The sequence below is a fragment of the Pistacia vera genome, unplaced genomic scaffold, assembly GCF_008641045.1.
Source record: "Pistacia vera cultivar Batoury unplaced genomic scaffold, PisVer_v2 Contig1078, whole genome shotgun sequence".
In the NCBI taxonomy this organism is placed as follows: Eukaryota; Viridiplantae; Streptophyta; class Magnoliopsida; order Sapindales; family Anacardiaceae; genus Pistacia; species Pistacia vera.
The window spans coordinates 273123-288224 of record NW_022195113.1 but is presented as its reverse complement, the minus strand read 5'-3'; the positions used below and the strand labels follow the sequence as shown (position 1 = coordinate 288224).

At 34.9% G+C, this 15102-nt stretch overlaps 1 pseudogene; it reads left to right on the top strand.

Moving 5' to 3' along the window:
• Window positions 1-495: 495 nt before the first annotated feature.
• On the top strand, window positions 496-14822 carry LOC116133163 (annotated as a pseudogene).
• The last annotated feature ends 280 nt before the right edge of the window (window positions 14823-15102 follow it).

Below are 15102 nucleotides of genomic sequence, written 5' to 3'. Positions count from 1 at the left end.
ACCTGGGAATTACGGAAATCTGACATGGCCACTGAAGGTACATTTGTCCTCTTGTAAATTATTGCTCACAACCCATTCGAATCAATGTCCAACCAAAATCGTGCCCTAATTTACCATCAACTTATCAGGATTACGATTCAGATGAGCTTTTTTGTCACTTTTCTTGAAATGTTTTATTAAAGCTTTTGGTGTTTAGTTTGAATTTCGCTTGCTAGGTTTCCTGATCGGTTTTCTCACATTTTGGTTTGCTTTGTTTGTGCTACTAGTCTTAATCAGATCACTATTGGCGAAGCTTTAAACGGCCATCGGTCAAATGATTATGAGGTGCCGTTTTTGGGGTGAAGGACGCATGCATGAAGTGTAAATTTGAGTAATGTTGTACTTATAAAGTTAGAATCCTGACTTTAGAAGTCAACTGATATGGTAGTACCATATTACTTGTAAAATGATGTGATAAGTGAGGTACATATTAGTTGAATTCTAAAGTTGGGAGTCCAACTTTGTTTACATAGTATTACTAATACAAAAATATGAGGGTGAAGAAAGCAGGTAATTTTTATTTGATTGAAGTATGCATTATTGTCCTTAACCTCGCCATTGTAACTACTATTTGTATGAATATTCAAGTATAAAACTTGGAACATGTTTGAAAGCTTATTTTATTTCATTATGTTGGAAGTTTAACAGTTCGCATTGTTCATTTGATGTTTAATAATAATGGTTTGACTTCCCTTCGAAATCGATACCTGAGCTCTATAAGGTGGTTATTTGTATTGTGTATAAGCTTTACATTCATGTGTTGAAGACAGAAGTTAATTGTATTATTATAGAGTAACGCCATACTAAGTACTTATAATTGTTATTCCAAATTTTTTTCTGAAGTGATATGAAGTTATTATGACTTTTTATATAATGTCTCATTATTTTATAATTCTGTGGTAATTCTAAGTCAATACCATAGTACTTAGGATACAAAATTTGTGATATTGGTTTTAAAAGCTAATTAGATGACATCATGAATTGATGGAGACAAGCATGTTTTATGTGTTGCTCTTGCTATCATGGTATGATATTATATTATATCCACATGTTTTAAGTGAAAATCTTGTTAAATATTTGGATGCTATATATTATTTTCATTTAACACGGAAACAAAGCAGAATCATCTTTTTTTCAAGACTTGAATATTCTTTTCTAAGCAACTTTTTAACTCCTAATCAATTGATTTAATGTCTTGTGCAATTGTGCAAGAGATGCCTTACCATTTAATGAACATATATATTGTTTATGATGATTACTTTTTAAGCTCATTATATAACTAAGTGGAGAATGCTATTTCAGATTCTGTTGTACCTTTACAAATGTATTATTAATTTCTATTGGATGATTAGTTTTTGAGCTGATTATGTAACTAAGTGCAGAGTGCTTTTTCAGATTTAGTTTTACAGCTTCATACATCTGAGGCAGTGTCTTGTGCTGGCTTGATAAAAGTATGTCGGAGGAGAAGTGCAGAGAGACACTGTTGAAGAAGAAGAAATATTATGAGAACTGCTCTGGCTATAAGGTTGATAAGCTCAAAGAGGTAAAACAAGATTTACCTATTCAGGAAATCATTTCTTTGTGGTTTGTTGCGGTTTGTAATTGTAAGTCGTCATATCTCTTCACAGGTTATTCTTACGAGCATCTTAAATTTCTCTTTGTTTCCATGAATTGCGTAGTTGGGATGATATGGTTTAGGCAGGTTGCCAAATTTGAAGAATGGTATTGGTTTCATTATTTTTAGTTGTTCCTCTTTAGGTTTGAAGGTTTCTGCATACATGCAAATGGAGATGCATGCAAATAGTTTTGGTTAACATTATCAAAAATATTACAGATAACGGAATTTTTTAGTGTCTATGGAACAGGGAAAATTGCTTTATTATATATTCGAAGATAGAAAAAATGATCAGATTAAGGTGATTTTATCATTACATTTTCTTGCAGTATGGTTCTGTTGGCATTTCTTTTTGTTTGTAACTATAGTGAGAAATTCTGTCCATTGGAGCACTGTACTTGCAAATAGTATAATGAATATGGTGAATTAAACTGGAGTTTTTGTGGTTTTCATTTTAATTATAGTTTGACAATTTTGCACCCATTCGGTTGTTAAATTACTTAAGGGAAAAAGCTGGCATGCTCCCCTGGGGTTCAGCAACAGAAGCTAACTGAAGGTATTTCTATTTAGTTAGAAACCACAGGAAATGTTTTATTAGAAGATTTAATTTTGAACCCCCAGCTTACATCTGTGAATTGTTTTCAACTTAATGTCTTCCCATCAATAAATGAATAAATTGTGATCTCCTTCTTGGATGTTGAGTCTGCCTTTCAATCTGTCATAAAGAACTTTTGCTTTTTGTGGTTGTGGTGAACTTCATTATTACTGTAAACAGGTTTTGTTGTTGATTTAAGGTAGCATGCACCTTTTTTCTTTATGGTTGAAATTCATTTATATGCCCTCTTGCAGTGGTTTGTCGTTTCCTGCAGCGCTTGTTTTAGCTGCTGTTAAGCATTTCTTAATTATTTGATTTATCTTGTACATTATCCATAATATTGAGATCCTTCTCATTTCAATTTTTCTGCACTGTCAGTATCATCACTCTTTCCCTTCCTTTATTTCATTGTGAGTAGAAATGTTACTCCGCACGCAGATGATTAAATTATTAAAATGAGTTATAGACAGACGTAGAAATTGGTTCAGTGACATACAAAGAGTCTGCAATGAAGATTCTGAAAAAATCAGTTGTATGATTTTTGTATAAATACAGAAGCATCTTACTAATCAATGCGCTATGATTGATAGCAGAACAAGATGAGTGAATAACTATCCAAGAAGTAAGATTTACCAGTGACAAGATTGATCACTTCCTTAGTTTGGAGAAAATATTACTAAGAAGTAGACAACAAGTTTTCTGCAACTAATTAAAGCTGATACATTCCAGGATGGTTATAGAATATGGTGGTCAGATTTGATTCTTGCATTTGTTTATATACATCTTTTATGAGATTGAGGTTGGACTATTTTGGTTGCTGATTTTTCTGCTTAGCCTCCATTGCTTGGGAAAAATATTAAACAAAGCCTACCTGTCAATCTGTTGAATCTTGCATTGCTTTCCAAAACATTCTATTAATTTACTATTTAATTTCAGATTAGGGATTTTCATATTGCAAAAAGGGAGGAAGATATTGGCTACTATGCTGGCTTTGTGGGTGAGTGTATCTTCTATACTTCCTCTTTAATGATGGTGTATTCTAATATAGATATGCTTAGTCATCAGATTTCAGTTCCTGAAAATTAGTCCTAACAAACCTCTTTATACCTTGAAGGGTCTTCATTCATGATTGGCAGAGCTTTGACATCTGTCTTATGGGGAGTGGTGGCTGAACACTATGGTCGAAAACCCATAATATTATCTGGGACCATCTCAGTGTTAGTAACTGCTGGTTTCCTGTCAAATTTTTGATAGTGATAGTTAGCAACTAATTCTGGAATTTTTTTTATTTCAGACATCTTATGTACAAAATTTTCATAATTATCTGGCTTAAAAATTTATCATAGGGTTGTTTTGAGCACTCTCTTTGGGCTTTGTATAAACTTTTGGATGGCTGTAATCACAAGGTTTCTTCTTGGGAGTATGAATGCTTTACTTGGAACGATAGTGGTATGGAAAGTTTCTATTCTATGAGATTCTTTGTTTACTCGTGTTCCACTTAATTCTAGTGCCGGCGCATAACTTCTATCATTACCAGGCATATGCAACTGAAGTTATGCGTGGAGAACAGCAAACTTTAGGACTGTCAGCAGTAAGCATATTTCTCTATGAATAAAACTATGTTACTGTGGTGCCGGAGCTGGCAACTGTAATATAATTTCAGGTGAGTACAGCATGGGGCATAGGACTCATCATGGGCCCAGCAGTGGGTGGTTTTTTGGCTCAGGTACTTATATTTTTGGCTTCTTCTGCCAGTAAATACATCTTGTAGATAATATTTCTTTTCTCCTTTGTTATTGAAAAATATTTCATTTTCAAGTAATTTGAAATCCTTATGAAATGTCCATCATTCAGGATTTTTCCCTAGTTGTCCAAGTATCTTCTCCAATCTCATTTTAATCTATCTATTGTTAACATCCCCATACCCCACCTAGTCCATGTGCCCATGTCCTTTTCATTTTGTTTTCTGTTTGCAAAGCATGGTACTTATCTTTTGGGATAATTTTCACTATTCAGCCAGCAGATAAGTATCCAAACATATTCTCTAAAGAATCTTTATTTGGGAAGTAAGTGAACTTTAACTCTTATCTTTTTATTATCTTTCATTTTCTTTCTGTAAGATGTTAAAAGTATGATGGTATTCTGAAACATGACATTTATGCAGGTTTCCATTCTTCTTGCCCTGCTTTGTTATATCACTTATGGCTTTGGGAGTAACCATGGCTTCTTGCTGGCTTCTGTTACATAAATAATGTTATTTATGACTTCAAAATAACATTATTGCTACTGTCTAATCTCAACCATAATATTATATGGAATTATTGATTTGGGCTACTATTTGTCCCAAGTAAGATGCATTTTCATGTAATTCTTTCCTAACATGTCAGGACAGCTTCCTATCATAATGAAATTTACTAACTGTGTCTTCCTTTAGGTTAAAAATTGATCTTATAGACATTTCCATTTTCTTTGCCAGCATATTTTATGAGGCTCTGATGAGACAGAGAACAGTAATGATTGAAAGGCCTTTAAGAGAAGTAAAGCTTGTGTAGGTGGCTATTTTCAACTCATTTTAATTTGAACTTCATATAACTTGTTTGCAGCCTCTTTTCTCTTTACTTTTCTGTTATTTCTGGATACTTTCATATTTTGAGGGATTTCACATAGAAGATAGAATTATTACATGCTCAAGAACTCAGGTTGGAAACGATGGTTTCTAGAAAGCTCAAGGTCATTAGCACTAGCTAGAAGGCTCTCGTATTACAGAAATTCAAATATGTACACAAAGTCGTTTTAGTTCTTAACTTGTATATGTCATTAAATAAGTTCAAATTTTCCCTCTGGCCTCTGCATGTGTGTGCATGTGTAAAGAGAGAGGAGAATAATACATATGACCTATCATATAAAAAATAAGGCGAGAAATCTATATGGTGATCATCCAAGTGGTTAATGTTATTCACATTTTCAGTCAAATTGTTGTGGAGGTTCACATATTTTTAATAATTATTTTCAGGTAGATTTGTTATTTGTACATACTTATGTAATGCAGTTGTCATTTTACCCCTTTGTAGTCTGTTGTACCAGGTTATATGACTTAGCAACACCAAGAATGCTTTGTCTTTATCAAAAGTGAATAATTTTTTTGGGAAAAAAATATGGACCTCTTGTTTTGTAGTTATAAAACAGATGGGCTTTCTTCGTTTGAAAATTATGTTGGAGAGGCATCAATTAAAATTAATTGAAACTTCATTTGTAACAATTTCCATATTCACAACGGATGATAGCTATACTTTAGTGAACCTCAAGGGATGCCATATGTTTGAAAATGTTCTTTTTTGGAGCTTACATATTATTGTTTGCCCTATTCAGTTTAAGTTCTTAGGTTCAATAGTTGTTTTAACTTAGTATTAAAGTTGCGAAGATAAAGAGGTTCTGTATTTGAATTCCTTATTGTTTAATTTGATAACAATAAGTTGTGAATTTGCTTGTAGTTTTTGTTTGATCCACATGCCTTACTTGGGAAGGGGCATGTTGGAGCTGAAGTATTGTTGTTGACCTTTGTCTATCATCTTAACTTGTTTCGGTTTCGTGGTTCTTGATAATTTTCTTTCCGATTCAAATGCTAGTTCTATGCGGTTTTCTTTGTTATGAACAAGTCTCTATATGACTCTACAAACTGATTTTCATTTATTGCCGTTTTACAATTTGTTTCCTAGCATGTATTGCAACATTTGCCAGTATGTTGTTTGCTCTCCATCTGTACATGCTCAATTTTCATCATTTTTTTCTAATTGAAATTGATGAATATCCCTAGGTGTGTAGAGGTTATAAGGAAAAGAAATCCATAAAAGATTTAAGTCATGTCTCCCTTGTTTAATGTCTATTCCACAGATATTCATGTGAATACGCTTGTAAGTAATATTAAATAATCAATGTGAATGGTTGTGTCACTTATGCTAAAGAACCACTTCTCACAAAAGCTCAAGTTAACAGGTAAGGGACCATAACTCCTCAAGTGCTAGTGCATGTCAATCAAATATAATGTGATCAAGGATACAACTATATTCATAAACATAATTTCTTATAGCTTAACTAATAGAAAAAGGGGATTCATATTCAAATTCGCTTGGTCAAATGGATTCGATATGTTAAAATTATCATACTTAAAACCTTAAGTTAATAGATAAGCGTCTGGTAATAGTATTTAAGCTATAAGAACTCATGCTTGTCTTGTTATTACTGAATTAACTTTCTACTTACTGCAATGGGGTTTCCTAAAATACATTTGGTTATTATCGGAGACGTTGCACATCCATAAGGAAGACAATGTATCATGTGATTTCTCGAATGATCAAATGGATTTTGCATCCTGTGGGTCTGATGCAGATTTTAAAGGACATGAAGGAAGCAAGAAAACTTCCAAGGAAAGCCTCATTAAGAATTGGCCCTTAACGTCTTCTATTATTCTTTACTCTATTGTTGCACTGCATGATATGGCTTACTCATAGGTATATTTCTACATGATATATGTTTGGTATATTGATACTTTTACAAGTCTTAAAACACTTGTAAACATGAGTGAACAAGGAATTGCAAGTCCTAAAACCCTTGCTAATTCGGTTGAATTGAAGAATTTCACTCAAAGTCCTAAAACACTTGGATTGTGGAATGTGGAAAACAATAAAGAATATTCGGCCCAAGCAAGTTCCAAGGAGGGAGAGAGTCCAAACATTTCGGCCCAAGCCACTCCAAGTCCAAGCTCAACAAGAGAAGCTTAAGCCCACCAACAAAGAAGTTCAAGTGTTGAAAAGATCCAATTCAGCCCAAGTCTCATTCCAAAGGGGAAGATCCACATGAACTCTTATTGGATCCATTTGCATAATTCTCAAGGCCCAAATTTTTACATTCTTATTAATAGACTTAATTAGAATCATTGATTAAGTTTTGATCTAATAGAAGTAAGCTTATTTCAACTAATAGGGTGGTTAAAGACATAGATCTTAAAATTAGGGAATTATTTCTCTTATGCATTAAATATGCATGGTTTTGCTTTTTGAATGAATGACTTGTAATATTTAGTTAAGTTTATTTTATTTTCCTGTATTTGTCAATTATTTGTTTATCCTTGTATTTGCCTATATAAGGACAACTATTTCATTGTAACATTTAGCTTTTGAAATATATAAAATTGGTTTATCCATTTGAGAGAACTTTTGTGTTCTTGAGGGTGAATTCTTTATCCAAGTCTTGGCAAAGGATTTGGTGATAAATTAATTCAAGTTGGTGGAGCAATCCTTTATGCTTGAAGTGCTATTACTTGTCTTGGTCCGAAAATTGCAAGTAAATGTTTTGAATTCTAATATTTGTGTTGGCCGAATTTGTTTGGATTTATGGTATGTTATTGTGTTGTATTGGTTGGAAATTGATCATATATATGTTTGGTTCGTGCTTTCTATGGAGCTCGCTCTCCTTTGTCGATATGTTTTCTTCATTTTTCCTTAATTACTAGTCTTCAGAGTTGAAATTTCTAGTTTTGTTTCTTTAGTGTTGCTGTGCTTTACTTGCGTCAATTTTCGAAAATAACGGATTCTATATCTTTTGTCGATATGTTTTCTTCATTTTTCCTTACTACTATTCTTTAGAGTTGAAATTTCTAGTTCTGTTTCTTTAGTGCTGCAGTGTTCTACTTGCGTTAGTTTGTTAGATTTATCACAGCAAATGACATCACAGCAAGCCACCTCAGACAAATGCTCCAACTCGGCTATAATATCTCAGCACAATAAGGACGATTTTAGAATACCATGAGCTATAATTATGTTTCATAAAGTCTGTACAAATTAGTTAGAATTCTGATTCCTTTATTTGATTCTTTGTAATTACTATAAATAGATAGCTCAACACATTGTAAAGCAAGGTAATCGAATAGTGCAAGCAATATTTTCAACAACCAATTGTTTCTTTGCATTTTTGTTTGTCTCTCTCTGCTTCCTTGCAAATGCCAAGGTTACCAAAACCGTTATGGTATCAGAGCTATAACAATGGCTTCCGAAGATAAAAAACCCCCTATCAACCGCAACCCAAAAGACCTTGCTAGTCCTTTTTTTCTCAACCCGAATGATTGTCCAGGAACGCTACTCACCAACCATCTTCTCACCCCTGAAAACTACCACTCTTCGGCACGTACCGTGCGTCGTTCACTCCAAATAAAAAAGAAACTAGGTTTCATTGATGGTACTCTTCTTGAACCCTCTTCCACCGATGCCTTGTTAGAACCATGGCTTGAATGCAATGACTTGGTTGTAACCTGGCTTCAAAATGCAATGTCTCTTGAGATAAAAAACAGCGTTGTTTATGTTGAGACAGCCAATGAACTATGGCTTGAACTCGAACAACGTTTTGCCCAAAACAATGGGCCAAGAATCTTTGAATTGAAGCAATCCATTCACAATATTAACCAAGGTGATGATTTTGTCAGCCTTTACTTCTCTAAGTTGAAAAGTTTATTTGATGAACTTCTCAGTTTTGAATTTATTCCATCGTGTACATGTGGTGCCATGAAACCTGTGTTTGAGAACCAACAACGTGACTGGATGGTGAAATTCCTCATGGGGCTCAACGATTCCTTCAGCAACATCAAAGCTCAGATTATCCTCCTCAAACCTATTCCATCTTTGAGTGAAGTTTATGCTCTTGTTCAACAAGAAGAGAAGCATAAGCAGATCTCCAACCTTCCCAATCTTCATGACACAATGGCCTTAGCTACCAGAACTCATTATCCACCCACCTGAGACAACCCCAAATCTTTTAGTTCCCAACGACGAGACAAATTTTTTTGCACTTTCTACAAAGTCTCAGGCCATTCTCTGGAAAAATGTTTTAAGACTAATCCAAATCTTGAGAAACCCACATGTACACACTGTAATCTCGTTGGACACACTGCAGAGAGATGTTACAAATTACATGGCTATCCCCCTGGCCATAAGCTTGCCAATCGATCCAAAGGACCTGACCCTTATGTTAACCAAATTAGTCTCTCAAACCAAGAATAGATCAATGAGAAATCTCAAGCAGTTCAAACTCAAGAGCAATATCAACATATCATTACCTTACTCTAGTCTCAAGCAACACAACCAGCAACAAATCAGGTTCAGTCCATTGATCCATCCTCAGTCTGCCCTTCACCTTCCACCTTCTTTGATATAGCTTCCTGCTTTCTAGTCTCTAATACAACATCTTCACATCATATTCCTTGGCTCATAGACACGGGTGCAACAGATCACATCCATTTATACTTCCTCACCATCCATAGTTGATTTTAAAGTTAGATTTCCAAATGGTAATCATGCCAATGTTACCCATAAGGATATTGTTAAAATCAATTCTGTCATTACTCTCAAAGATGTTTTATACATCCCATCTTTTAATTTCAATCTCCTCTCAGCCAAAAAATTAATCCAGGACATTAATTGTTGCTTTGTTTTCTTTGCTAATGAATGTTATGTGCAAGACCTTTTCTCTTGGAGCACAATTGGGAAGGGTGAGGCTGTTAATGGTCTTTACCATCTTCTGCTGACAGGAGTGCCTCCCACAGCCCTATCTTCCATTTTATCCGCTTTACCCTTCAATAAATTATCTGTTTCTGCCTCTGTTACTTCCCAGCAAAGTTCCCACAACTTATGGCATTGTAGAATGGGTTACTTGTCTAACTCACGCTTATCTTTGTTACAAAAGGATTCTGTTGTTCCATGCTCTACATGTCATTTATCAAAACATCACAGGTTACCTTTTCCTATTAGTTACAACTGCGCTTCTAAACCTTTTGAATTCATCCATTGTGACATTTGGGGACCATGTTCCCAAATGGCACATGATGGATCCAAATATTTCTTAACAATCATTGATGACTTCACCAGATCCACTTGGGTTTATTTAATGAAAAATAAATCCCAAACTCGACCCTTATTGCAATTTTTTTGCTCACTAATTGAAACACAATTCCAAACAAAACTTCAAGCTCTTTGATCTGATAATGGAAATAAATTTTCAATGACTGATTTCTTCATGCAAAAAGGAATTATCCACAAAAAAAAACTTTTGTGGAAACCCCCCAACAAAATGGGGTTGTGGAACGCAAGCACCAACATATTTTAAATGTCGCTCGTGCCTTAAAATTTCAATACGGCTTTCCCTTATCTTTTTGGAATGATTGCATTTTAACTACAACCTATCTTATTAACAGAACACCATCCCTAAATTCACAAAATCATAGCCCATACCAACTTCTTTTTCAAACCAAACCAACCTATCAACACTTGAGAACCTTCAAGTGTCTTTGCTATGCATCTACATTAAAACAAAACAGACACAAATTTGACTCTAGAGCAAGGAAATGCATTATGCTTGGATATCCATTTGGAATCAAAGGCTAAAAATTATTTGATCTAAACAGCCAATCCATTTTTCACTCCAGAGATGTCACTTTCTATGAACACATATTTCCCTCTAAAATTGCCCAATCCTCTCCCACACCTCAATTTCCATCCCTAGGTACCAACATCATCACTCAGCCCTCACAATTACAATTTGACATTCTCATATCACATTCACCATCACAGCAAGATTCTCATACTATCCCTTCTGATCCCCTCACAGCACACCCTCCACCACAACTACCATCCCACATCAGCTCTTCAGAACACTCTCCATCGCAACAAAATTATCCTCACATTCCTTCTGATATTATCACAGAACACACAGCAACACAATCCACTTCTTCCATCCCTTTGAATATTATCACAGATCCTCCCATTTCCCCTACTCTACTTGATATTCCATTTCAAACACAACCTCTTCCCCACAGATCAAACAAACCAAAAAAATCCAATGCTTATCTCCAGGACTACTCCTGTCAACAAGTCATTGCACTCATTACTTCTCTTTCAAGCTCCAAGATCAAAGGTAATTCACTTGCTAATCATTTTTATCCCTTACATTCTGTCTTGTCTCATGCTAAATTGTCTCCTAACCATGCTACATTTGCCATTTCATTTCTTAATCACATTGAACCCTCCACTTATACACAAGTTGTAAAAAGCTTAGATAATGCAATGGATAATGAGATTACTGCTCTAGAATTGAACAAGACTTGAGATGTTACTGATCTGCCTATTGGGAAGAAGACCATTGGTTCAAAATGGGTTTACAAAATTAAATACAATTCAGATGGAACCATTGAGCGGCACAAGGCACATTTAGTTGCCAAGGGATATACCCAAGAAGAAGGCCTTGATTACCATGAGACATTCTCACTCGTAGCCAAACTTGTAACGGTAAAAACCTTGCTTGTCGTGGCTGCCATCAAAGGGTGGAAACTCCATCAATTCAATGTTCATAATGCATTTTTACATGGCGATTTGGACGAAGAAGTGTATATAAAAATATCTCCTGGTTATTCAGTTCAAGGACAGAACAAGGTTTGCAAATTAAACAAAAGCTTATATGGTCTCAAACAGGCATCACATCAGTGGTATGCCAAATTCTCATCCTCCTTGTTACAATTTGGATTTACTCAATCAAAAGATAATTATAGTCTCTTTACTAAAGGAAGTGGTTCATCTTTTTTAGCACTACTTGTATATGTTGACGATATCGTTGTAGCTTCCAATGATCACCATGGCATTTCAGCTCTCAAAGCTTTTCTAGCATCAATATTTAAGATCAAAGATCTCAGTACACTCAAGTATTTTCTTGGTTTGGAGTAGCCCGAAACTCAAATGGCATTCAATTATGCCAAAGGAAATATTGTTTGGACATTCTTGACGATGCTGGTTTTACTGGCTGCAAGCCTAGTTTAATTCCCATGGACCCGAGTCTCAAACTTGACAAGGATGAAGGAAAATTGCTACATGATCCATCAGAATTCAGAAGCCTCGTTGGAAGACTCCTATACTTAACAATCACACGACCTGGCCTTTCATTCTCTATCAACCTGCTCAGTCAATACATGAGTGCCCCTTGGGTTCCACATCTTCAAGCAGCTTACAAGGTGATGCATTATGTAAAGAAATCACCTGGTCAAGGATTAATATTTCCTGCATCATCTGCTTGTCAATTAACATCTTGTTGTGATTCCGATTGGGCATTGTGCCTGAATACAAGAAGATCTACAATTGGCTATTATGTATTTCTCGGGCAATCACTCATTTCGTGGAAATGCAAGAACAAATCACCATCTCTCGCAGTTCAGCTGAGGCAGAGCACCGGTCTATGGCTACTGCTTCTTGTGAGCTTGTCTGGTTAAAGTATTTACTTGTTGATCTCGTGGTTTCTCACCCTCAGCCCGCCACCCTTCACTGTGACAACAACTCTGCTCTACACATTGCCTCCAACCTAGTCTTCCACGAAAGGACCAAGCATATCGAATTAGATTGTCATCTAATTCAGGATAAAATTCAAGATGGTGTTATCTCAACTGCATACACACCATTTTCTTGTCAATTAGCTGATATCCTAACAAAAGCTCTCTACTCTCCATTGTTCTATTCCTTATTGCGCAAGATGGGAGTTATTGACATACACTCTCCATCTTTTTTTTTTTTTTTTTTTTTTTTTTTTTTTTTTGTGGTGTGTGTGTGGGCCTGGGGGGGGGGGGGGGGGGGGGGGGGGGGGTTGTTAGATTTATCACAGCAACCTCAGACAAATGGTCCAGCTCGGCTATAATATCTCAGCACAATAAGGACGATTCTAGAATACCATGAGCTGTAATTCTGTTTCATACAATCTGTACAAATTAGTTAGAATTCTGATTCCTTTATTTGATTCTTTGTAATTACTATAAATAGATAGTTCAACATGTTGTAAAGCAAGGTAATCGAATAGTGCAGGCGATATTTTCAACAACCAATTGTTTCTCTGCATTTTCGTGCAAATACCAGGGTTATCAAAACAGTTACAGTTTTCGGAAATAACGGATTCTATAATTACTTCCTCGTTTAGAGACACAGGCTCCTTTAGTTTCACTAACACTACATAATTTTGGCAGAGGCTAGTTGCTAGTAGAAAACAAATGGTAATGGGCTTACTTTTTCTCATTGTCGACAAATACATTGAACAACATTCTGTTTCTCTGAAATGAAAAAAAGAAAAAAAAAAAAAAAAACAAGAAGAAAAGACAACATTCTGATGCTGAGTAAAGTATTTCAAGGAAATAAAAAAGAACTATTGAACAGTTCTGAGTTCCGTTCAACTTGGGTTTAGGTGTAGTGCAACATAAGTACTAGGTTAAACTCCTTACACACTCTGCTTTGTGCCAGCCACCTAGCTTTGACTGTCAGTTTACCTTATACAGAGTAGAATGTTGGCCCTAACCACGCCATTGAATTAGTCTGGCTGTGGGTCTGCTTAATTTCTCAGCCAAATAGCATCATCATTATCAACAACAAAACAAAATAGTGCAGCAATTCTTTTATTAAAACCTGAAATATTTTGCTGGTGTGGAAAACTTATTTCAGCTGCATTGAAAATGGTGAAAAAGTAGTGTAATTATTCCCCTATCTGCGCTATGGGTTTAAAATTTGTGGTTTACAATTAAAGTTTTCATAAACCAGATTACTTAGTTTTATCAATATTTGTGACTGAAAAAGTAGTTAGTTGCATTTGTAGTCTTAATTTGAAGATTTTCTCTATGTTAATTAGAAACCCAATAATCATGTAGGATGCCTAGTATTCGAATATCCTGAAGTCGCATTTAAATTATTGAAAGTGGAACATACTGTCCAGATAACCTATCAATAGTTGGAAACACTATACAGACTGGCATCTGCATTTATGCTTTGTTCTGATTATGAGTGGGATGATCCTAAATGTATTCTTTTAATATTGATTATACTTGTTTCATAAAATATCAACATTGTGTTCTGAAATGTTCATTGCACAACTATTTGGAATATAAAAGTAAAAAATTAAGTATTCTTTTTGTTGACGACTTCATTAATATCCTTAAGTTCAAAAGATAAACTCAACCACTGGATTTCATATTTTTCGTTGCTGTATCTTTTTTCACTAGTGTCAAACAATGCTCAAATCCCTAACACTAACTGTGCCACTAGGACCACGGTAGCTTAACTCCACCATGTCTTTTCCTGTTGGTCTGATGCTATGTTCAAATTTCTACTTTGTGAAGAAATAATTTCATTATGATATTAAGAATGCTAGGAATTCATCGTGATCATGTAATTATTTGATGAAGTGCTAAAAGGAACTTGTAACTTGAACACCAAATGCAATGCCATAATTATTTAAAAGATGATGAATTGTGGTGATACATGCCAATTTTTATCATGCTTTCAACAAAATAATGTCAACAAAGGGCTAGTATTGCCACCAAGATGATATGAGCTTCACACAAGATATTATAATGTTAGTTGCACCTGTTCTTTCTTGTGTAGATTTTTTTCACTCTAGGCTATCAGCCCTAGGAAGTATGGGGGTTTGAGCTATTCTCCTGAAGATGTTGGTGAAGTACTTCCAATTTCAGGTAAAGTAGATACTGATATTCCCCTTTTTGATATTTAATTGCCTCATACCTGTTTTTTTTTATTTTCAATATTCCAATCTATTTCCAAAGCTTTCAAAGCATGTTCAGGAGGGATCATTTCAGACGTTTTCAGAAAAAAGGAATTTTCAAGTGTTACATCACAACTTCCTGCTAGGCATATTCTGTACTGGTAAAAATATGAGATTAATATATGCCATGCAGCACAAAAATTTGAAAAACTTAAATTAAACAAATTCTCAATTGAGTTATTCCATGCAATTCTCTTGTATTTGCAATCAGAATGATGTTGTATATATA